Here is a 23,828-nt window from a genome sequence, read left to right as displayed (position 1 = left end):
AAGTATTTGCTCTGAAAAGACAGCATCCCCATTTATATAGTAGATGCTATTTCCAGCTGTGGGATCCTCCCACAGTGCTTTCATAAAACTAAGGCAATTAATATTTGAATCCACCAATCCCTCATGTTCTCCATTGTTTAATGACTCAGATTATGTAATGCTTACATTGTGCCCCACTAACACAAGGTAAGGTGGTACCTGTTTTGTACTGACCTTAGATTTCCTCAGAGTTTACTTTTGAAAAGAGGCAGCGACCATCATCATTCACCCCATCCGCTGTAGTTTCTTGTTGCTGTACGTTCATATAAACCAGCAAAACTTGGAACTGGGGAAATCTCTTTGCAAGATGACATCATGTACAAGACTGGGTATTACCTCAACACAACGACTCAGTGTTCCCAGAGGAGTAAAATTGCAACTTTAGTGGTTAGATAGTCTCGCTTATCACCACGTACACACACCATCCCCGCTTTTCTGGCAGACTCTACCTTTTTAATTCAGATCAAAATTTTCTTTGTTAGAGTTACCATACTATAGAAACAAGCAGTGTCTTCTAGGTTATAACTTAGTCACACTGCACATTTTTGATTTTATTAGAATGCTATTAACAAAAGCAGATTCAGTAACATCTGAATGTGTAAAATGTGTCTTATTAAAATTAGAAACATTACACTGCGGTGGTGGTGCTGCGGTAAGCATTGTCGCCTCACAGTAAGACGTTGACCGGTTCGATTCTCAGCTAGAGCATCTTCTGTGTGGAGTCATGCGTGAATGGGTGTACCTTTGTTGAAGGTTGTGCGTCAGGGCCAGTAACTCGGCATGTAAAAATGTACTGCCAATCATCAGCGGACCGGAGTTCCACTGTGGCGACCCCTAACCAGGAATAGCCGAAAGACAACACTGCATTGATTCAACATTTACTGAACAGTTACTAACTATGCATCATAGTTCAGAAATTTTAAATAATGTTATTTTTTAGCTTATTTTTACACCCTTTCCCATTTAAAGCTAGGCTATGATTGCTGCTGTAGGTTTGAAGAGTGTAATTTTTTTTTTCTTGTCTCTTAAGTTTCAGAAACAAACTCAAATTGCTCATTTCAAATGTTATGAAATTAATGTTTCCCTGGGCTTTGAGACAGCCCATTTGCTGCTATATATATATTTTTCAACTATGTCTAAAAATTGATCTTTCTTGTAGGTCTTCCCTGATCAACCCATCAAATGATGGGAGAGGGAAGGCTCCATAGGAAGTGATCTTCACAATTTCAGGCATTAAATATTTTTCAGGTTTTAACCATTTCCTTGCTGGGTATATCAGTTGAATATTTGGAAATGGACTGATTTGTCTGGTGTATATATAAGCCCACATGTGAAATGTGTAAGCCAGCATCGCAGGTGTGATTCCTGAGCACGCTAGTATTCATGCCTTTATTTTTATTTTAATTATTGTCCTTTGCTGGCTCTAAATTGGAATACACATTTTGAAATTCTGCACTGAGAAAAGTGCTACAAACCTAGCCCATTCACTGGATGTCCATCCTTCCTTTTTATATATTCTTTTAAATGCTAATAAATAAGACATGGAAACACTTGTCATGTTAAGTAAACAGGTCTTACATATGTTGATTGCTTTCCTGTATACCCAGTTGCATCGCAGCAGTAATTTTAAACAGGGCCTCTGTGGCTTTTTTCTATTTTGCTACATGCAGTTTATATCAGGAACAGATTTCCCCAATTTACTAAACAAAATAATAACAATGATATTGATGATGATAATAATAATAATAATAATAATAATAATAATAATAATAATAATAATAATAATGATATAATAATAATAATAATAATAACAATGAAATAATAATAATAATAATGAAATACTAATAATACTAATAATAATAATAATAATAATAATAATAATAATAATGATATAATAATAATAATAATAATAATAGTAATGCATTGGTGGTAAATTGTGCGGTTCTTTACAGCACACCAGGCCAAGGAAACTGTTTGACGTGTCACCCGTATGCTAAACATGTTATAAAATTCATTGGTAGTTAATAGGCATGAGATCTGGGAGATCATTAGGAGCCCAGCTCAATATCTGGTTAAGTGACTTATTCAAGGTCACACAGTAAGCAAACGGAGACTGAAGGAATCAAGCCCTGGGCCACAGCTCATGGCCTTTTTACTGTTAAATTTACAAAAAAGAAAAATAAATGTAGAAAAGGTGGAGCAACAGCAGAAACATAACAAACCACAACAGTACAGCAAGAGAAACAGTGTATAAGAAGTTATATAGAAAATGTACATATCTCAGTAAACCATAAACAAACAATCACTATTAAAGACAGGGGTAGGGTTTGTCTTAAACATAACATTAACAGATTGAGAGGCAAAGTTATTACTGACAACTGCAGCTATCTAACAGGCATTTCCACTGTAAGGAATGCCAGCATTTTTAAAAAGAGTATAAGTGCCTAAATGTTATCCTAGGAGACTTTCCAAATACTCTACAGGGGAAACCCCTTACACGTTCCATTGCTAAGCACATATAAGTTCGACAACATTTGCAAGGACCCATTGCACTTCAAAGTTTGGGAGAATATCTGGTTTAGCCTTGGATTAGATACCAAAAATCCAGCATTCCCATCCTACTGTAATGGGCACACCAAAACCATCATTTAGCTTATTGACAAGACAATCCCAATAAAACTTAACCTTGGGAAAGCCCCAGAACATACCTCTCAACCTCTTAGAGCAAGAAATCTGGACAAAGCCATAAATAATTGAGGGACAAAGGCCCAAAAATAGAACACTTTTTAAATATTGCTCTTATAAACTTAGAAAGTTGATAGAATAACAAGTTTTACATTAGCAAGTCTATATAGTCTAAAACTCAAATGTCTGTTATTATTTTCTGACTCCAATCCTCAATGATTTCCCAAAGATTTGCCAGAAAAACCACAATTTTATGAGAAACTGGCCAAACATATGAGGCAAAAATCTGGACAGTTGTGAGGTATGCCCCAGAACATGTGGAGATTATCTAAATCATCTTGACACACCTCCATCACTTGTTGGACTCAGGGTCAGAGTCAGCACAGGGCAACCTATGCAACTGCCTAGGGCCTGGTGCTGGCTGTGGGGCCTGGCCATGCGAAATTAGGCTAAAGTCTGTTTTCAATGTGACAGTGTTCTTTTTTTGTTTAGATAATTGATGTTAGTATTTTTCTACAAAAATTGAAATAAAAGTTTTGAATGAAATCCATATCTGTGTGATAACTGTAAGACTAAAGAAGGAAATAGTATGTACACAGCCTTGAACAGTGTTTATGGTTATTAGGTTGAGACAGCCAAGTAATGTGATATTGGTGTAGAATGACCCTCAACAATACAGCATAATTAGCCATTCAAGAAGGTCAGACCTGTACTGAGTGATGTCAGATGGAATAGCTATTCTTGATGACAGAGACAACATATGGATGTCAAAAATGAGTTGTATGTGTCCTTCGAGCATGTAAGCTCCTCCCCAAAAATAATATGCTGTATGTAGCAATATTTCTAATTTTTAACAAGAGATGCTGCAGCATTTATTGTTGTCTTTAATTGTTTTCATTTATTCATTGCACTAAAGAATGCATTCATTAATATGCCTAGATTGTGTAATATAGTCTAAACTTGTTGCATTTTAATGATACTTTTGCAGTACCTTCTCTTCAGTCTCCAGCAACTGCAAAAGGTTTGCCATTTGTCAGGAGTAATGATCAGAACTATCTGATCTTCAGCATCCATTATGCAGTCATTCTAATCATTGTTGCATATTACTGTGATACAGTTTTCTCTACAAAACTGGACTCTAAAAAATGTCAGCATTTAGTTAGGAACTGTTACTTTAGCAGTTAGCACAGGGGGTTAAGGCTCCAACTTGTTAATGAGCTACTTCCTGTGGCAAGGATGCATGTTTAGAATCTTTCCATCTTCATTTGTCTACTGTGTTACACTGAGCAAGTCACTTAACCAGACAGCGCTTTGGAGCAATTGTGAATTAGCAATTGTGAGTTTAGGCTAGGTTTCTTAATGGTCTCCAGGACTGTATGCCTATTAACTATGAACCTCTTTTCATTGTTTGCAAGCCATTATTGCATAGCTGATTGAGTTCAAGAAGTGTTAAGGCAATATCACCATCACACCAAATGTTCAATGTAACATAGGCAATTTATTTTTAAAGGGCAGCAGCCACTGCATTTATAGACAAAACAATGGAATGCAAAGTTGTTTGCCTGCAGCAATTTCTGCATTAGTAAAACTTCTCTTCAATGTGGATGAGTTTGGCTTCTGTATGTACTGTGCATATTGACTTAGCATATGTTATCAGTTGACTAATGATTTGTATGCTGTCATGAATACTCTTCTGTTTAAAATGTGCTACACATAGCTGAGTCTTATGGTATGATGCTTGTGATCTTTATACAGTTTCACATAGTTCATCCAAAGCTACATATAAAGTACATGTAATTTATTTCTTTATAACAATAAGGGGTGTACATGGTCAACAAAGTGTCTATAACTTCATGACACCCATGCAGACGGACAATAGAGGTATGACTGCCGAATCCTACACAAATGCACTTTATAAGCACTTACACGAGTGCATGGATCATGCTATCCCTAATAGAACCAAGATGTTATCCTCCAAAAAAAGGAAGCCAATCTGGTGGTCCTCTGCCATAAACAAACTCTACAACAGAAGAAAGAAACTGTTGCAAAAAAGAGTAAAATCCCATGACTGGAGGAACTCCCTGGTCAACCTCAGTAAGAAGCTGAGATCCCTCATAAAATCCTCCAAAGCTTGTTACGAAAACAAAATTGCCACTGACTCTAAAGACAACCAAAAAGCATTCTATAGCTATGTCAAGAATCTAAATGGGAACACTCAGATCTGCTCTGAGTTACAGCACAATGGCACTAAATATACAGAACCAACTGATATTGCCAACATCCAAGCAGATAGGTTCAGTGCTAACTTTACCCCCTCTCACCCCCTAGAGGGCCCATCTCTATACCAGAAGAATGCAAAGTTCCTATAATCATGGCTGCACAGGTAAAAAACACACTCTCCAAAGCCAAGAATACAGCATCCATGGGACCTGACAATATCCCAGGCTGCGTTCTACACAAACTACAGAATGAACTGGCACCCTACCTAAGTACCATGTTCAATCATAGCCTCACCTCAGTCTTTGTACCCACTGAATGGCGCACTGCGACGATTATCCCACTCCACAAAGAGGGAGCCATGACAGACCCCGGGAACTACCGCCCCATTAGCCTGACGAGCCTGGTCTGCAAGGCCATGGAACATATCGTGGAACTCATAAACAAAGACATTGGTAATCTCCAAACTCTGGGTCCTACCCAGTTTGGATTTGTAAAAGGCAGATCATGTCTCCTAAAAACCTGATTGACTTCTTTGAAGCAGTCACCAAAGCCATAGATGAGGGTAAAATGGTTCACACAGCTTATCTAGATCTCGCCAAGGCTTTCGACACCATCCCCCACTCTGTAATTACAGATAAGCTCACTAAACTAGGTATAAATCCCTATGTCACAAGATGGGGTGCCAACTGGCTCATGGACAGAACCCACACTGTGAAAGTAGCGGATTCCAAATCCGACATCAGACCAGTGACAAGTGGAGTACCACAGGGTTCAGTCCTGGGTCCTCTCCTGTTTAGTATCTACTTATCTGAAGTGCAGGCCAATACAGAAGGTCTTTGGCTAACAAAGTTTGCAGATGACTGCAAACTAGGAGCCATAATCGAAACTCCTAATGATGTGGACAAACTACAAAAGGGCCTCAGTGTGACAGATACCTGGTGTCAAAGCCATGGTCTGAAGCTCAATGACAAAAAGTGTATTGTCATCCCCTTTGGTAAAAACTCTGTACCCATGAACTGCCACATAGCTGGTTGTCTGCTTAATGCCGAAAATGTGATAAGAGACCTTGGGACACAGGTGGACAGTAGTCTCTCCTTTGATAATCACATTGCCACAGTGGTCAGGAAATCCTTCTACGTGGCTCATCTCATCCCAAAAGGATTCTCATCCAGAAAAAAAGAGGTCATTGTTCCCCTCTACTCATCACTCATTAGACCCATTATAGAGTACAATGCCCCTTTTGGTATGTACCTCACAAGACATCTACAACAACTGGAAAGACCACAGAAATACCTCACAAAGAGGATTACTGGCTTCAAACAGATGCCCTATGCAGACCGTCTCAAAAAACTACAGCTTTACTCCATTGCATATCGCCTACTCAGGGGCGATCTCTGCCTAACATACAAAGCTATGTCAAACACAGAGCTGTTGGACATGCTCCACTTAAAGAAATCCCAATCCCTCCGAGCTACACTCTCTAGGGACCTAAACCTTGTCACCACAATAAACAGAACATGCTGGAGGGATAGATTCCTGTCCAAGAGACTTCCCATACTCTGGAACAGACTACCTATGTCAAACAGAGCTCCTCATTAGCACTCTTCAAGAAAAATCTTGATGATTGGATGGGAAATGGGAAATTCACCCCGGGGATCACTTCTGTGGCTCTGCTCGACAGGGGCACAGGAAAATAATTTTCTTGGGTGGCGAAAGCCAGGGTACATTTTTTGGCTAGGCTTGTATAGGCCCTAGGGCCAATTGCCTAGTACCTACCTATGAACCTATGAACTGCTGGTGAGGCTCTCTGTGGATGAAAGTACCTTATGCTCTTATCATCTGGTCATTTTAAACAGTCTTTAATATGGCTTTGCAGGACTAGTGTGCTTGTGTGTGGGGAGGGGATTAAGTTGCAATACTTTGGCTGCTGTGTGCGTATGTGAAACTAATTTGAATTATGTCACTTTTGTTATTATTAGTATTGACACAGACATCTGAGAAGGATACAGTCAACAATGTAGCTATAATTGCTGGGATTGGATAAAAATCACTGACCCAAATGAGGTAATGTTAAAAAGGTATTAGTCTGTCTTTGCAGGACTAGTGTGCATTTGTGTAAAACAAATTGGAATACTTTATTGTGGCCATTTTTATCACAATCAGACATGTGATGTGTACATAGTCGATAAAGTGGCTGTAATTAATGAGTATGGATATTGTAATTACAACAGTCTCAGTGGCCTTTTATGGTTGAAACATTCCAAAATGGGTACTTTTGTCTTTACTGATTTATACATTTGTTTCATTGCTTACTGGAAAAAATGTTCACTACTACAAATTTAAAACATAATCATAGGAAATGTTAAAAAAGAAATATAATTTAAACAATCAGGAAGGTGAATCAAAGAGCACATGCATTAATACATGGTCCCAAACTTGTGTGCAGAAGGCCCATGGTTTGAAAACAGCCCAGGATACACTTAAGTTGACACTGACCAGATGCATTTTCAATGAATGTGAGTTTTAAGGGAAGAGAAGTTTACTGTTGCTCATGCTAACTCTGTTTTCAACATGAGACTGGTTTGCTTTGATTGGCAAATGGCCATCAGTTTTCTCTATAAAATCTGAAAAGAAAGACGTTCATCATATTGATCACTGCTGCAGTAACCTTAGCTATATGGGTTATTTATGCCAAGGATATTGGGTCTAAATTATAAGTTCAACGTTTGAAAACATCAAACAACATATGGTCGACGCCATATGGTTGATGTTTTCAAACATCGACCTTATAAAAAGACAAAAAAAAAAAAAGAAAGAAAAAAGTACCCTAATGGGTTTAAGGGGGGGGGCAAGCCCCCCCTGTGCCCCCACACCCCCGCTACTTAAATATACCAACTCTGAGACCACACTACATTGCAGTAAACAGAAATCTCCCCTTACAGAGATTTCCATTTACACGCTTGAGATTCTGAGCATTCAATATTCTCGTGTTGACAATGTCAGATTCATCATTGTCGGCATTCGAGAATATAATATAGACCCAATATAACAGCTGGACAGGTTCCAAAGCTTCAGGACACCTTACACATCCAAACTGTCACTCAGCTCCAGTGGGTCTGACTAAAATACAAGACTGGGTGCCAAGCCCTTCAGAGCTCTACTGCCACCAAATAACACAATCCTTTAAGGCTTTTGAGGATCAGCAGTTGTCTTGGTAGTGTTCCATTGCTGGACAGATAAGTTGCCTTTGGAGAAAACCTTCCATTTTCTAAATATTTGTGTTTTATCACTTTCCTCTTCAGGAGAGTTATTTTAAGGCTAGGGAGTTTTGTCTTTTAATGGACTGTCACAAAACTGTATCATACATCTAAATGGGAGTGCTCTTTTTTCCTGTGAGTTAAAGCTGTGTAAAGTAACTGAAAAACGTTTTTCTGTGGAGAAATTGTGTTGATTTTACTTTTGGGGGGCTAGCAAAGTGTTTTAATGTGATTTTTACTTGTTTTTTCTCTGAAAAAAATGTTTTTTAAAGACTTGTATTTTTACCGGTATTTGCTGCTTGTTTTCCCTAAGAAAGAGGCACAATTTTTGGCTTTATCATGGAACAATCTACTGGTCCCATGGTAAGTCCTTTTTCTAGCCACAAAAAGAAAAAGTTAAGCAAATAGGCTTTGCCAGCACAGCAGGTTAGCAGTTTGCCTCAGCCGCAGATGGGTGGCACTGCTGTGGCCATTTGTTGTACCTCAGACCACTCATTTTTAACCCACGGTCCCTTTGGTATAGCACCTACAGCCACTAGGGACTGGGGGTTAGCCACATCCTCTGCAGCTGTTGGAGTCTCCTCAGTGGGCAAGGGAGAGCCTCTCATGTTGTTCCTAGGAGAGGGAACCAAGAAGGCTTCCCTGTTGTATTAGAATGTTGTGTCCATCCATGGTAAAGCTGCTACTGCCGTTAGTAACACAGTTGGCACCATTATTCCTGTCAAAAAGAAACAGAAAACTCAGCATGTGTCTACTCCTCCCCAATTTTTCTTAGATAGGAGTAGTTTATTGGGTCTGACTCTGGGTTTTGTGTAGACTATTGATCCTTCTTGTAAAGTAGTTTTTGATAAAAGACAGAGGAATACCTCTTTTCTTGAAGAGATTCAAGATTCTGAATCAGAACAGGAAGATGAAGGGGCAAATACAGGAGTTTCTCCTCAGATTTCTGATTTCAAACTCAGAGGAGAGCTCAGTTTCTGTGTGTGGGAGGATCTCTTTCTCTGGGACTATTGTTAGAATATGCCAGTGTTTTCATTGGGAGAACACTGAGGTTTCTCAGTCCCACAGAAAATACTATGAGTTGTTACAGAAGGAATTCTCAGAACATACATCTATTTCTCCTGTTCTGTCTGCTTTAGAGGATGTGTGTGTCACTGCCTGCAATTTTCCTGATAGTCAGCCAGCTGTGCCTAAAAAAAGCTGATAGGATGCATAAAGTTCCTCAATCTTTTACATTTTTATGCACTATTCCCAAACCTGACCCAGCAGCTATAGTTTTAGTTAATCTCACCACTGTTTAACACTTAGTTAATTCCAATCCTACTCTTTCTGATAAGGATGGGAAAATTGTTGATGAGTATGGGAAGAACTGTACATTTTTGTAGCTTTGATTTTCAAAATGTTGAATTATCAGACTCATATGTTAAAGTTTGCTCTGACTAATTGTGAAAGTATGAAGAATGTTTTATCTGCAGTGTCTTCTTATGAGTAAAAACTGCCTGAAATAATTTTGTTTCTTCTATTGCACAGATTACTACTCACTGTTTACAATGTTTATGACTCTTTTAATACTTCTTCTAGGACTATGGGTCCAGTACTGTTGTCAAAAATGAGATATTAAATTCTCCTCTGGATAGAGATTTAGTTTTCGGCCCCTCTGCTGCAAAGTTGATCAAAAAGTGTGATGAAAGCAGTAAGCTGACCCAGGGAATCTCTAAGATTTTTCAGTCCTTCTTAACTCCTTATCCAGTTTTGGCGAAAAGCAGAATAAACAGTCTCAACAAAATAAAGGAAAATAGACATTTAAGAAGAAATGGCAAGGGGGTTCCAAAAAAGAAGCCTTGAACCTCCCAAAACCAAAGATAGTCCAACATGTGTGAATGACTGTTCAAGAGAATTCTGCCCCCCTTTTTCTTCCAGAATGTCTGACTCCCCATTTTTCTCTTTGCCAACAAATAGTTTCAGACAAATGGGTTCTGAAAATCATTCATTAAGGTTACAGATGGCAGTGGATGGAAATTCCTCCTTTCTGGGAGGTCACTCCTCAGTCTCCGGACCAGACTTTTTGTTTCCACCAATTATTCATCAGATGTGCCCCAAGAAGTGATAGAACCAGTTCTTCCTTCCCAGGTACAGAAGGGTTTTTATTTGGGGATGTTCTTGGTGTCAAACAAAGAAGATGCTTGGAGACCAGTTCTAGTCTGGATATTTTTTCCTAAGCCTGTTTGTGATAGTGCCCTAATTCAAAATGCCACTTCACAACCTGTTATTCTTCCTCGTTCATGTTTCATGGTAACACTAGACTTATAAGATACTTATTGTTGCTCATCCAGTCAGGATGAAATAAGGAAGAATAACAGGTTGAGACAAAGTGTACTGGTGCTGGGACCAATATTTTGAATTAGGGCATATCACAAACAGGTTTAGGAAAAAAACATCCAGAAATGGTCTCCAAGCATTTTCTTTGTTTGACACCAAGAACATCCATGAATAAAAAGCCTTCTGTACTTGGGAAGAAAGAACTCCTTGGGGCAGCATCTGATGAATAATTGATGGAAACAAAAGGTCTGATCCAGAGAATGAGGAGTAACCTCCCAGAAAGGAGAAAGCTTTATTATGTAAAAACACGTCAGTATTGAGCCTTAATAACTTTAATTTAGATAAACTTATAAAAAAAAAAAACTAGCTATCACACTCATACATGCTCACTCTCTGGCTGTACTCTCAAAATGGCACTAAAGCTAGCATGCGCTTGCTATATATATTCATGTGTTGTCCATGAAATGCTTCTTAAAGGTACAACACACACACACACACACACACACACACACACACACACACACACACACACACACACACACACACACACACACACACACTATTCTACACTTATCATCATATCCCTATTCGTCCAGACTTCAGACGTTTCTTTAGATTTTCATAGGTTCATAGAATGATACTAGGCTATTGGCCCAGAGGCCCTTATAAGCCTCGCCAAGAATTTCACCCATGTTTCCACAAAATCAGTACCTGTTTCCCTTTCTGGGTCTGGATCATAGTGTCTAACTCCAGCTATAGCTTATTGCAGGCTATAGTATCTACATTTTTCTATATTTAGATGACTTGCTTATTTTTTCATAGTCTTTTTCAAAGTGTCAGGAATGTCTTTCTTGGGTGAGAGATCTATTACATAAGCTGGGATTCCAAGAGAACATTCAGAAGTCTTTCTTTATCCCTTCACATACCTATGTTCCTTTTCACAGGAAAACTAGATCTATATCTAGACCTATTTCTAAGGTTTTCCATTCAAACTTCAATCACTGAGGATTTGGGGTTTTATGGCTTCTAAGATTCTCATAATGCCCCTAGTAAAACTCCACATGAGAAACATACAGTGATATCTGAAGTCTCTTTGGTCCCAGCACCAATACACTTTGCCTTTTCAAATCACAGTGCTATACTTTGTCAGAAGAGAAATAATTAGATGTAGACAATAGATATCCTTAAATCTAGGTCTCTCCTTCTCTCTCCCTGTCCCAATGCAGTCAGTCACCATAGACACCTTGGCTTTGCTTGGGAAGCATTTTCAGCAGTGATAAAAGTACAGGGTGTGTAGGACACCAAGGGCAGATGCAAGCACATAGATATCAAAGAGATGCTTGCTTTGATCAAGGCACACAACTTTCTGAATCATTTTTGATCCCCAGGACCACTTTAAGTTGTTACAGACAATGCCACAGTTATGTCAGCAAGCGGGGGGGGGGGGGGGGACTAGGTAATACCCCTTTTGTAGACTAGCCATCTTAACATGGAATATAGCTTCACAGCACAGTCTCACTCTACAGCCATCCAACATTCTGTCAAAGCAAAACTGTGTGGCAGAGAAGCTGAGCAGGACCAGGGCAGACCCACATGGATGGAACTTAGATCAGGGGTCTTCCAAGATTTGATCCATCTGGGGGGGGGAGTACCTCAAGTAGACCTCTTTGCCTCCTCACTGAACAATAAGCTGGCAAGATTCTGTTCCAGAACTCCATGCAAGAAGACCTGAAAGACAGATTTGTTTTCTTTCCCTTGGACAGGGATGGTTCTGTATGCTTTTCCATCATTTCTACTAATATCCAGTTTACTTTTGAAGGAATCTCCAGAGATCATTATGTTGACTCTCTTCTGGCCCAAACAACCAGGGTTCTCCCTTCTTTTGGAAATGGTCAGGAACAATTGTCACAATCTTCCTTACAGACTGGATCTATTCAAACTGGAATAGGGGTGCTTGACACACCCAACATCTGTCAACTTCAGTTGACTGCCTGGATGATAGGGTCTTAATTCCTTTTAGGTTCCTGTTTACAGAGGACATGCAGCAGATATTAATGGAGGAAAGAAAGCCTGCTACTAGAAGATCATATATTAGGAAATAGAAAACATTTTCTAGTTGGTGTCAGCAACATAACCAGCACCCATTTAGGGCTTGTTTTCTCTGTGTTTGCAATATTTGTATATGTTTCTGTCCTATGGTCTTTCTTATTCCTCTGTAAAGGTTAATTTGTCAGCCATTTAGGCACATCTGTCCATGAGTTCTCATTTTTCAGTGCAGTCTCATGTCAAAATATTTTTGAAATGGGTTTTGCACAAGAGGCCTCCATGTTAACTGGTGGCCCCTTCTTGGGATCTTAACCTTGGCATAGAGAAGCTAACACTTGCTCCCTTTCAACCAGCTAACCTAGCTGACTTGAGGTTCTTAACATGGAAAACAGTTTTACTGATTGTTCTGACCTCTGCAAGAAGAATGTCTGAGTTAAAGCTCTTATGGTGAGTCAACCCTATCTTAATTTTCTACAGGTACAGGGTTTCTTTGATAACTAATTCTTCTTTTATACCTGAAGTGGTATCCAAATTTACTTTAGGTCAAACTATCCACCTCCCTGCTTTCTTTCCTGAACCTAAAAATAAGGATACTGTATTCCTTGGATATCTACAGACAACTCGGGTACTATCTTCACAGAACTAAATCATCAGATCAATTGTTCATTTCTTGTGAAGCTAAGGAGAAGGGACAACTTGTGTCAAAACAGACTATTTCCAAATGGCCGTCTAAGGCTATACTCATCATAACAAAGCTATTCCAAGCAGGGTTAAGGCCCACTCTTCCAGGGCCTTGGCTTCAGCTATAGCTTTTTGGAAAGGATTGGATTCTGGATGTACTTTAGAAGCTGCTACTTGGACCTCTGTACATATTTTTCTAGCAGTATAAGCTTGATTCCTTCAAAGAATCTTAGGTCCAGGTCAGGTTTTACTAGGACCATTCTGCAGGGGTTTTTGGACTCTTCTCCTTTCACCTGGCAAATGTAGTAAGCTAGGGTAATCTACCCACATAGATAAGTGTACTCCAGCAGTGATCAATATGATGAACATTGTACAGTCATGTACGTAAAGATCACTGCTGCAATAGCCACTCCCTCCCTCTAAGGCATTATTTTTTTGTGTGTTTCTTTATGCCAGGGTGTGGAAGTTTATTTTTTTGTTGTTCCCGCATTGCCCTTTCAGATCTCAGCCTTCTCTCTGTTGGCTAGAAAGCTTTAAAGGGCTTGATGCCTGAGCTTGTCTTTTAGTCAGCTCAGCTCAAACTGCTTGACAATTTGGGCGCATGGAAGGTACCCTGAAGCTTTGGAAGCTGGACAGGTGTTTAATCCTAGGCAGGATATAACTCATATAGCTAACAATACTGTAGAAGTGATCATTTGAACATACACTGTTATGGTAAGTTTACTTACACAACTGTACTTTTTAAATCTCTGTAATCATTGCACTCTGACAGGTTTGAACAGTGTTTATGGTAATTGGAGTGAGACAGCCAAGTGGGACAGTGGAATGGCTGCAAGGGGCTGTTAGCCTGCTAAGGGCCCTATTTGACCATGTTCTGGCTCTGGCTGTACTGAGATATACCCAATCATAATTGCCTACTCAGAGTGAGGTACCATCTAAGAGAAAGTCTCAACTGTTGCTTGTGGTATTAGGCCACCTCCTAAGCTTGCTTGGAACTCTCCAAACCTGATCTCATTGACCCCTAGTTAGCCTAACATTCTCCTGTATCCTCTTGTCTCCCCATCATTAGGGCTTTAAGGAACTGCATAAAGTGTCCCATACGTCTTTATAAATTAACTCTACTCTATCCACTTTCACACTTTTCCACTTACCTCAAAGAAGGACCCTTCAGGCTTCCTTCACTAAAAGTATATATTTGGCCAATATCTGACTGATCTGCCAACATGTGAACCATGCCAGATTTTATAGATTAAATTCAGTATGTAAATCTCCTAGACTGGGGGATGCACAAGCCAGTGAATTTCTTCGCACCAGTCCCAAACCAGGATGAATGGGGAGGGTTACTTCAGGAAGGGTATCCAGTGTAAATTTTTTGCCCGAGCAAATATGCGGACAATACAGATTTCCATACAGGATCAGTCGAGGCCCAGGTTAACAATGACCGCCTCCAGTACTATTAGCCAGTAGAATGTTGGTGGAAATTGGGCTACTGTTGGTCAAAAGAGAAGGAGAAGAAGAGGGGGAAAGTATGCCCAGAGGCAGGAGGAGAGGAGGAAAGTTAGGAGTGTGGAAGTGAGGGTAGAAACTTTGAATGTTGGCAGTATGACTGGTAAAGGAAGAGAGCTAGCTGATATGATGAAGAAAAGGGAAGGCTGACATATTGTGTGTGCAAGAGACCAGATGGAAAGGAAGTAAGGCCAGGTGCATCGGAGGTGGGTTCAGATTGTTCTACCATGGTGTGGATGACAGGAGAAATGAGATAGGGGTTAAACTGAAGGGACAGTATATCAAGAGTCTTTTGGAGGTGAAAAGAGTGTCAGAGAGAGTGATGTTTATGAAGCTGGAAATTGATGGTGTGATGATGAATGTTGTTAGTGCATATGCTCCACAGGTTGGGTGTGCAATGGATGTGAAAAAAATTTTGGAGCAAGTTACATGAAGTGGTGGAGAGTATACCCAAGGGTGAGAGAGTGGTGATTGGAGTGGATTTCAATGGGCATGTTGGTGAAGGGAACAGATGGGATGAGGAGGTGATGGCTAGGTATGGCATTAAGAAGAGGAATGTAGAAAGTCAGATGGTAGTGGATTTTGCAAAAAGGATGGACATGGCTGTGGTGAATACATATTTTAAGAAGAGGGAGGAGCATAGTGTAATGTACAAGAGTGGAGGAAGATGCACACAGGTGTATTATATCCTATACAGCAGGGCCAGTCTGAAGGAGATTGGAGACTACAAAGAGGTGACAAGGGTAAGCATAGTTAGGCAGCATAGGATGGTGGTCTGTAGGATGATGTTGGCAGTCAAGAAGAAGAGGAGGAGAATGAGGGCAGTGCCAAGGATCAAATGGTGAAGTTGTAAAAGGATAATTGTAAGCTGGAGTTCAGGGAAGAGTTAAGAGAGGCAGTGGGAGGCAGTGAAGAGCTACCAGATAGCTGGACAGCCATAGCAGAGGTGGTAAGGGAGACAGCTAGAAAGGTGCTCGGTGTGACATCTGGACAGAGGAAGGAGGACAAGGAGACCTGGTGGTGGAATGAAGAAGTACAGGAGAGTATGCAGAGGAAGAGGTTGGGGAAGAAGACGGATTGTCAGAGAGATGAAGAAAGCAGACAGGAGTACAAGGAGATGAGGCATATGGTGAAGAGAGAGGTGGTGAAGGATAAGGTGTATGGCAAGTTGTATGAAAGGTTGGGCACTGAGGAGGGAGAAAAGGACCTGTACCGTTTGGCTAGACAGAGGGATCAAGCTGGGAAAGATGTGCAGGAAGTTAGAGTGATAAAGGATAATGAGAAAAAGGTACTCACAAGCAAGGAGAGTGTGTTGAACAGATGAAAAGAGTACTTAGAGGGGGGCTGATGAATGAAGACAATGAGAGAGAGAGAGAGAAGGATGGATGATGTGAGGATAGTGAATCAGGAAGTGCAAAGGATTAACAAAGAGGAAGTAAGAACAGCTATGAAGAGGATGAAGAATGGAAAGGCTGTTGTTCCAGATGACATACCTGTGGAAGCATGGAGGTGTTTAGAAGAGATGGCAGTGGGATTTTTAACCAGATTGTTTAACAGAATCTTGGAAAGTGAGAAGATACCTGAGGAGTGAAAAGTTTATGGGTACCGAATTTTAAGGATAAGGATGATGTGCAGAGCTGTAGTAACTACAGAGGGATAAAACTGACTAGCCACAGCATGAAGTTATGGGAAAGAGTAGTGGAAAGTAGGTTAACAAGGGAGGTGATAATTAGTGAGCAGCAGTATGGTTTCACGCCAGGTGTTGATGGAGAAGTATAGAAAAGATCAGAAGGAGTTGCATTGTGTCTTTTTGGACTTAGTGAAAGCATATCACTAGGTGCCTACAGAGGAGTTGTGGTATTGTATGAGGAAGTCAGGAGTGGTAGGGAAGTATGTAAGAATGGTACAAGATATGTACGAGGGTAGTGTGACAGTGGTGAGGTCTGCAGTAGGAGTAATGGATGCGTTCAATGTGGAGGTAGGTTTACATCAAGGATCAGCTCTGAGCCCTTTCTTATTTGCAATGTTGATGGACAGGTTAACAGACAAGATCAAACAGGAGTCCCCCTGGACTATGATGTTTACAGATGACATTGTGATCTGTAGTGAGAGTAGGGAACAGGTCAAAGAGACCCTGGAGAGGTGGAGATATCCTCTAGAGAGGAGAGGAATGAAGGTCAGCAGGACTAAGACAGAATATATGTGTGCAAATGAGAGGAAGGACAGAGGAATGGTGAGGCTGCAGGCAGTAGAGCTGGTGAAGGTGGTTTAAATACTTGGGATCAACAGTTCAGAGTAATGATGAGTGTGGAAGAAAGGTAAAAATGAGAGTGCAGGCAGGGTGGAGTGGGTGGAGAAGAGTGTCAGGAGTGATTTGTGACAAGCAGGTACCAGTAAGGGTGAAAGGGAAGGTCTACAAGATGGTAGTGAACCCAGCTATGTATGGGTCGGAGATGATGGCACTGATGAAAAGGCAGGAGTCAGAACTGGAAGTGGCAGAGTTAAAGATGTTAAGATTTGGATTGGGTGTGACAAGGATGGACAGGATTAGAAATTAGTATATTAGAGGGTCAGCTCAGGTTGGATGGCTTGGAGATACAGCCAAAGAGGTGAGATTGCAATGGTTTGGACATGTGCTGAGGAGGGATGCTGGGTATAGTGGGAGAAGGATGCTAAAGATGGAGCTGCCAGGTAGGAGGAAAACAGGAAGGCCTAAGATAAGGTTTATGGATGTGGTGAGAGAGGACATGCAGATAGCTGGTGTGACAGCGCAAGATGCAGAGAACAGGAAGAAATGGAAACAGATGATCCTCTGGGTGATGCCTAATGGGAGCAGCTGAAAGAAAAGGAAAAAGAAGGAGATGTAAATCCCCTAGACTCTTTAGCAACTGGGTAGTTATGGGGGTTAGGATTTGTGACCGTTGTATCCCATTGGTCATCCGAGATTTTTTGACTCATTACCTGTTATCCCATCAATTTCTTGGTGCTGACAGATAATATCTGTTGGATTCCTTCCCCATGCTAAGCCTCCCACCATGAAACCATCATTACAAATTTGTCTGAACCACTCCTGTGGTAAAGCATATTTACAGTAATTTGGGGATTGCTCTCAGTTGCTCCACTATCATCTGTACCCTCAGCTTTACTCATGAGTTGATTTAAATGAAAAGCAAAAGTGTAACTGGATAACAATGCTCCTGTAGTGCCTAAGGATATTGGCTAGAAACACTGAAACTCTCTTACCTTTTTCCCCTAAAACATCTTTCTTGATACTATCTCGAATAGTCATCAGAACTGGGTGTGCCAGTGAATATGGGATATTTCCAACAAGATATAAAATAAATGCGGTAAAAAAATTCTTGAATGATTCTAGTCTTGATAGAAATAGACTGGAAAATGCCTATCTTGGGTAAAAGATTCTGTACTTTGGCTGCCAGTTCTGCAAGATTTGTATCCACTGTGTTATAAAAAGACTGCCCTAATTTCAGCCCTAGGTAAGGTAGCATCCAAGACTACCAGTATAGATCAGTTGTCCATCTCATACTTTAGCTCACCACATCTTATTGCTGTTTTTGAAAAGTTACACTTAAGGCCTGACACCATCTCAAAGTGATGAAATATGCTCAGTATCTTGGCCAAGTACCTCTGGGAGATTAATATTTATTAGTATGCAATCTTTTACAAACATGAGGAAGGCACTAGCAGATTAATCTAAGGTCATTTTCATTTTCTTAAGTTAACCTCATCTGGTACATCAACTCTGCTGTAACTAATAGAAAAAGATCCTAAGAGAGCAGATATCCATCTGGATTTTGACAGGCATTAAAAATAGGCCAGTGATGGCCCAATCTCCCACACTGGTGGCATCCTTGCTTCCAATTGGAAGCTTTGGTTTGTTAGTTGTTAGTGATTTGGCTGGAGATAAAGGTCTGTGTCTCTTTTAGTGGGCTAAGTTCTATTCCATCTTTCTGTCAGTCCAGTAGCCCTCTCTTCTGTTCTTCAGTGCAGGTTAATTAGAACTTAATTCCCTTCATTAAGTTCTTAGCCTCCTGGACATCATGATAAAGAATTATAATTTTCTTCTTCTCTGAGACTATAATTGCAGGGTACACAAGAGTGGTGCGGAATCCATAATCAAACAACTGGTTTTTGAAAGGCAGCATTGCCTGTATAGGACACAGTGTTGCTTTCAAAAAGTCAGACAGAAAATGAGAATGCTTTTCCTATCGAACTCCCTTTTACTTTCTGCTATGCTGTACTAGCCTCTCCCTTGTTCTGGCCGAGTGGAAAGTAATCAAACATGTCTTACCAAGTGTCTGTCCCTGATCTGTGGACCCACTTGATGAATCTTCTTATTAACCCAGTCTAAGAAAGGGGTACTTGAATCACTTTACTAAGTAAGTGTTTGAAAAGGTGTCTCTGCTGTTGGATGGAAATATTCACATGGACTCCTCTGTCAACAGCGCATTGTTCTGCAGTATCCTATTTTCTATGTCATCCACTTTATCTTGTCAGAGAGGTCATCAGCCAGTTTATTACATAAGGTATAATTAACTGCTATGTCCTGCAGAAATATAATGCTTCTCTTAGGTTCACCCACCTCCATCTCCACCTGGTTGGCACATGACTGCTGCTTAGATAGGTAGGTCCCCATTTCAGAAACCATAAGTGAAAGATGCTCGAATAAAATGAGTAATCGCCCTTCAACAGAGATTAACAACTCTAACTCCACTGTAAAAATACCACTACAGGGAGCAAGATGAAAAAGATAAAAAATTAATATTAATCCCGAGATAAGCATCTTACTTTGGGCTCTTCATCTACCTTGCTCGTATGTGTTAACCCTAAATGTAACCCTAACCTATCCCTGCCCCCAACAAAACATATTATGTTGTTAGAAACCCTTTCCATAACAGTATCACTACCAAGATGACACAATAACAGTTTTGTAGCTGGGTTTACTGTTACAGGCTTCTTTAGTGGGAGAGAAGTATTCAGTGTTTTGTGATTCTTCTGAGGTGTTCAACAATCTGTATGTAGATGACCTGAATTTGGATAAATTGATTACATGTGTTACAGATAAGGCATGTCTGCAAAAGAATTTGACTAAATTGACCATTTGGGCACAAGAGAATAATATACTGATAAATTCATCAAAAAGTAAGTATATGAGATTTACATAAATTGAGGGGTGAATATTTAATACAGCACACAGTGACTGAAACTGTAGACTCATTTAAGGACCTGGGTATATGGGTAGATCCAGCTTTGAGTTTTTCTAATCATATCAACCAATTGGTTAATGATAGTTATAGAACTATAGGTTGTATAAAAAGATTTATAAAGTCTATGGAATCAGAAATGATGAAGTCATTTTGTTAATTACATTAGACCCAAAATTGTGTATGGAATAACAATATTGAATCCTTATAGGAAAACAAGCAGAAGTAAACTGTAAAGAGCACTGTAGAAATACATCAAGGACATCTATGGATGTGAGCATTTAAGTTATTATGAAAGATTAAAACATTTCAACTTGTACAGTGTCTCTTACAGATATTTAAGAGGAGATCTTATTCAGGTGTGTAAGGCATTTAGAGGCACCTACCTCTGGGAATGTTTGAGGTTATGAAAAAGTAGTAGAGATTTATTTATTTATTTAACATTTGTTTACCAGGAAAGTGTGACTTGGAACGAAGACAATTTTCAGTGGATGCCAGGGAGAAACTCTCCAGATGCATGTCTGAAATGTGGGAAGAAGCGGGAGCACCAGGAGGAAACCCACACGAATGCAGGGTGGACATGCAGATTCTGCACAGAAGGCACTCCAGCCAAGAATCGAAGCAGAGAACCTCTTGCTGTGAGGCAAAACACTACCGCTGCACCACTGCGCCAGTAGACAACCTATGCAGAAGATTCTGTAGAAATCAGACAACCTATGTAAAAGATTCTATAGAAATGAGAAATGTACTAATTAGTTCTCTGAGAGAGAAGCTGATGCGTGGAACAAGACTACCACATTACATTAAAGCAAGCACTAGTTTCGATATTTTTAAGAAAAGCCTGGGCACTTATTATGGGAACAACTGTTTTGGTACGTTAGTAGGCTGGAAAGGCATTAATGCCTCTGCTTGAAATATTTCTATGTAAGTATGCATGTATGCATTCAGTGTTTTGTGATGCTCTCTTTTTTGTTTTACTATTTGTGACTCTTTATTTTTTGAGTTTTCTACCTTTTGTGATACAGGCTTATGCACAGAAATTGAATGCTCGTTTGCTGACATATGGATTATAGACTCAAACTTTCTTGATCCCACCTCAGCAAAACTTAAAAAGCAGTGTCAAAATGGATCCAGTGGGGTGTAAATGTACCATTATTCCATTCATTTAGTACCTTGTTCCTGCTATGAGGAACATTACTTTCAGTTTTCCTACTTCAGAAAATAAGTCCTCTTTGAATTCCAGGTAAACTAAACATTCTTTAAAGTGTTATGGTTGTGCTGACTCTGTGTTCAGGACAGCAGCTTCTGTTTCTGTTATGAGGTGGTTTGTTGGATTTGTACATAGAAAATGTTAAATCTGAAATTTTAAATTATCCTTTGAATAAGATGATTCGTCTGGACCTTCTGTTACTCAGGTTCACAAACAGTTTGATGAAAGAGGGAAATTTATTCAGAAGTTCATTCAGATTTTTCAGCCCTCCTTCTTCAAGTTTGCTAAAACCTTTACTACAAACTCAGGTTCCTTTTACAAAAATCAAAATAAATTGACAGTCTCAGTGGGTTTCTAATAGGCAGACATGCTAGAAAAAGGGTCAAGAAGGTTCAAAGAAAAAGTAAGGAACCTTCCAGAAAAAGGGATGGTCCAATAATACTGAATGACTATTGCAGTACTCCTCTTTCCCCTCCTCCCTGCTCATCCAGTTCCTTAAACCTATCACAGAATTGGGTTCTTCACCTTCCTTTTTGACATCAGTTTGGCACACATTGTTTCAAATAGATCTTAAGAGATCTACAGGAGGGTTACATATGGCAAGGAGGGAAAGTCTCCCTCCTTTTCAGTGGATTTCCTTTCATCCTGCAAGTCAGACTTGCCGGTTTCCCCTGTCATCAACCAAATATTTTCTTTGGCAGTCATAGAACCAGTTCTCCTCTGTGGGGGAATGTATTTTATTCACTCATTTTTCTGGTGCCAAAGGTGGCCTTCTCATGGAAACTAGTTCTTGACCTGTCCTTTCTAAACCTATTTGTAAAAGTTTCAAAGTTCAGAATATTGTCCCTACAAACATTTTTATTTACCATTTCTCCTCTAAGTTTGTTGGAAATTCTAGACTTGAAATATGCGTATTGCATTCCTATGATCACAGATTTCATAAGTTTTCTAAGGTTCTCTATGTCTGCATTACACTAGCTATCCTCTGCATTACCCTTTGGAGTATCTACTGCAACAGGGAGTGTTCACAAAGTGTCTAACTCCTGTGATAACTCATTGCAGAGTGCAGGCTATTCACACTTTTCCTTATTTAGATGACTTACTTATCTTTGTAGAAGCCTTTACAAAGTGTCAGGAGTCACTTACGTGAGTAAGAAACCTCCTTATTATACCATGACCCCCCATTAATATTCAAAAACGTGCACGCTGATTGGCCAGCGTGCATGTTGTAAATCGACTTATACTAATGGAAAAAGGTCAGGTCGCCCGGACTTTTTCCATTAGTATAAGTCTCTTTTAAAACACTGTCTCACTATGTTAAAAGAATTTAACATAGCGAGACAGGTTTAAAAAAAGCAACGGAGATCTCCGTTGCTTTTTAAACCTTCTTATGTTAAATGGGTTTAACATATGAGACAGCTTTAAAATAAGCAATGGAGATCTCCGTTGCTTATTTTAAAGCTGTCTCGCTATGTTAAACCCATTTAACATAGCGAGACAGGTTTAAAAAAGCAAGGGAGAAAGCAAGATCTCCGTTGCTTTTTACTGTTTCGCTATGTTAAATGGGTTTAACATAGCAAGACAGCTTTAAAATAAACAACCCAGCTGACTCGCTATGTTAAACCCATTTAACATAGCGAAAGAGTAAAAAGCAACGGAGATCTTGCTTTCTCCGTTGCTTTTGGCCACAACTCTGATGTACTGCATAGGCATCGCAGTACATCAGAACTGCATGATACCAGACAGCTGCGGAAGGGCAGCAAAGAGGCATTATACAATGCCATTATTTAAGAAAAGTAATTATTTCTTTTCTTAAATAATGTCATAGTATAATAGCAATAACCCACTTCTGGGTCTGGGTAATGTGGGATTTACCCACGGTTGTCTTTGTTTGGTCCCTCGGGCGACGCCAACCATGCGTAAATCCCACATTACCCACACCCAGGCATGGGTTATTGCTATATTAATCTAGGATTCCAGGTCAACATTTAAACATTCTCCTTGATTCCTGCCCATAGGATAGTGCTTCTAGGTTGCCTTCTAGATGCCTCCATACAAAAGGCATTCCTTCCTCAGTAAAAAAGTAGATCTGTATCTTAAATTTGTTCCTGACCTTCTCCATTCAGTCTCAGACTTCTGCAAGAAAACACCTCAGGATACCAGGATTCATGGATTCTGTGATTCTTGTGATTCCCTTTGCTAAATTACACACAAGAAGCAACTAGCGTTCCTGAAAATAGTCTGAAAGTCTTCACCCTCTGACACTTCAGATTACCGTGTTAGGCTCTTAAAATTGTTTAGGTTGAGAGACCAGATTTCCTTGAACTATGGTCTCCCCTTTTCTCTGACTCCCCCTGCACAATTTGTAACAACAGATGCATCTGATTTTGCATGGGGAGCTGTGACTATGGGGATAAAAGTGCAAGGTCTATGGAACAAACAGGACAGGCCAAAGAACATCAATGTGAGTGATGCTGTCAATTCTCTGCATCATCTAATGGTCTTCAGGGTGACAGCTAATCATCATAGACAATACCAAATTGATTTGGTACATAAGCACACGGGGAGTACCAGATCTCACCCTTCATGCAGGCTGGCTATGATAGCTTTGAATGTAGCAGGTCAGAATAGTTTAACCCTCCA

This window comes from Protopterus annectens, chromosome 9.part0 (assembly GCF_019279795.1).
Source record: "Protopterus annectens isolate FY-2018-M chromosome 9.part0, PAN1.0, whole genome shotgun sequence".
Classification (NCBI taxonomy): Eukaryota; Metazoa; Chordata; order Ceratodontiformes; family Protopteridae; genus Protopterus; species Protopterus annectens.
Note: the sequence above shows the minus strand (reverse complement) of the source record.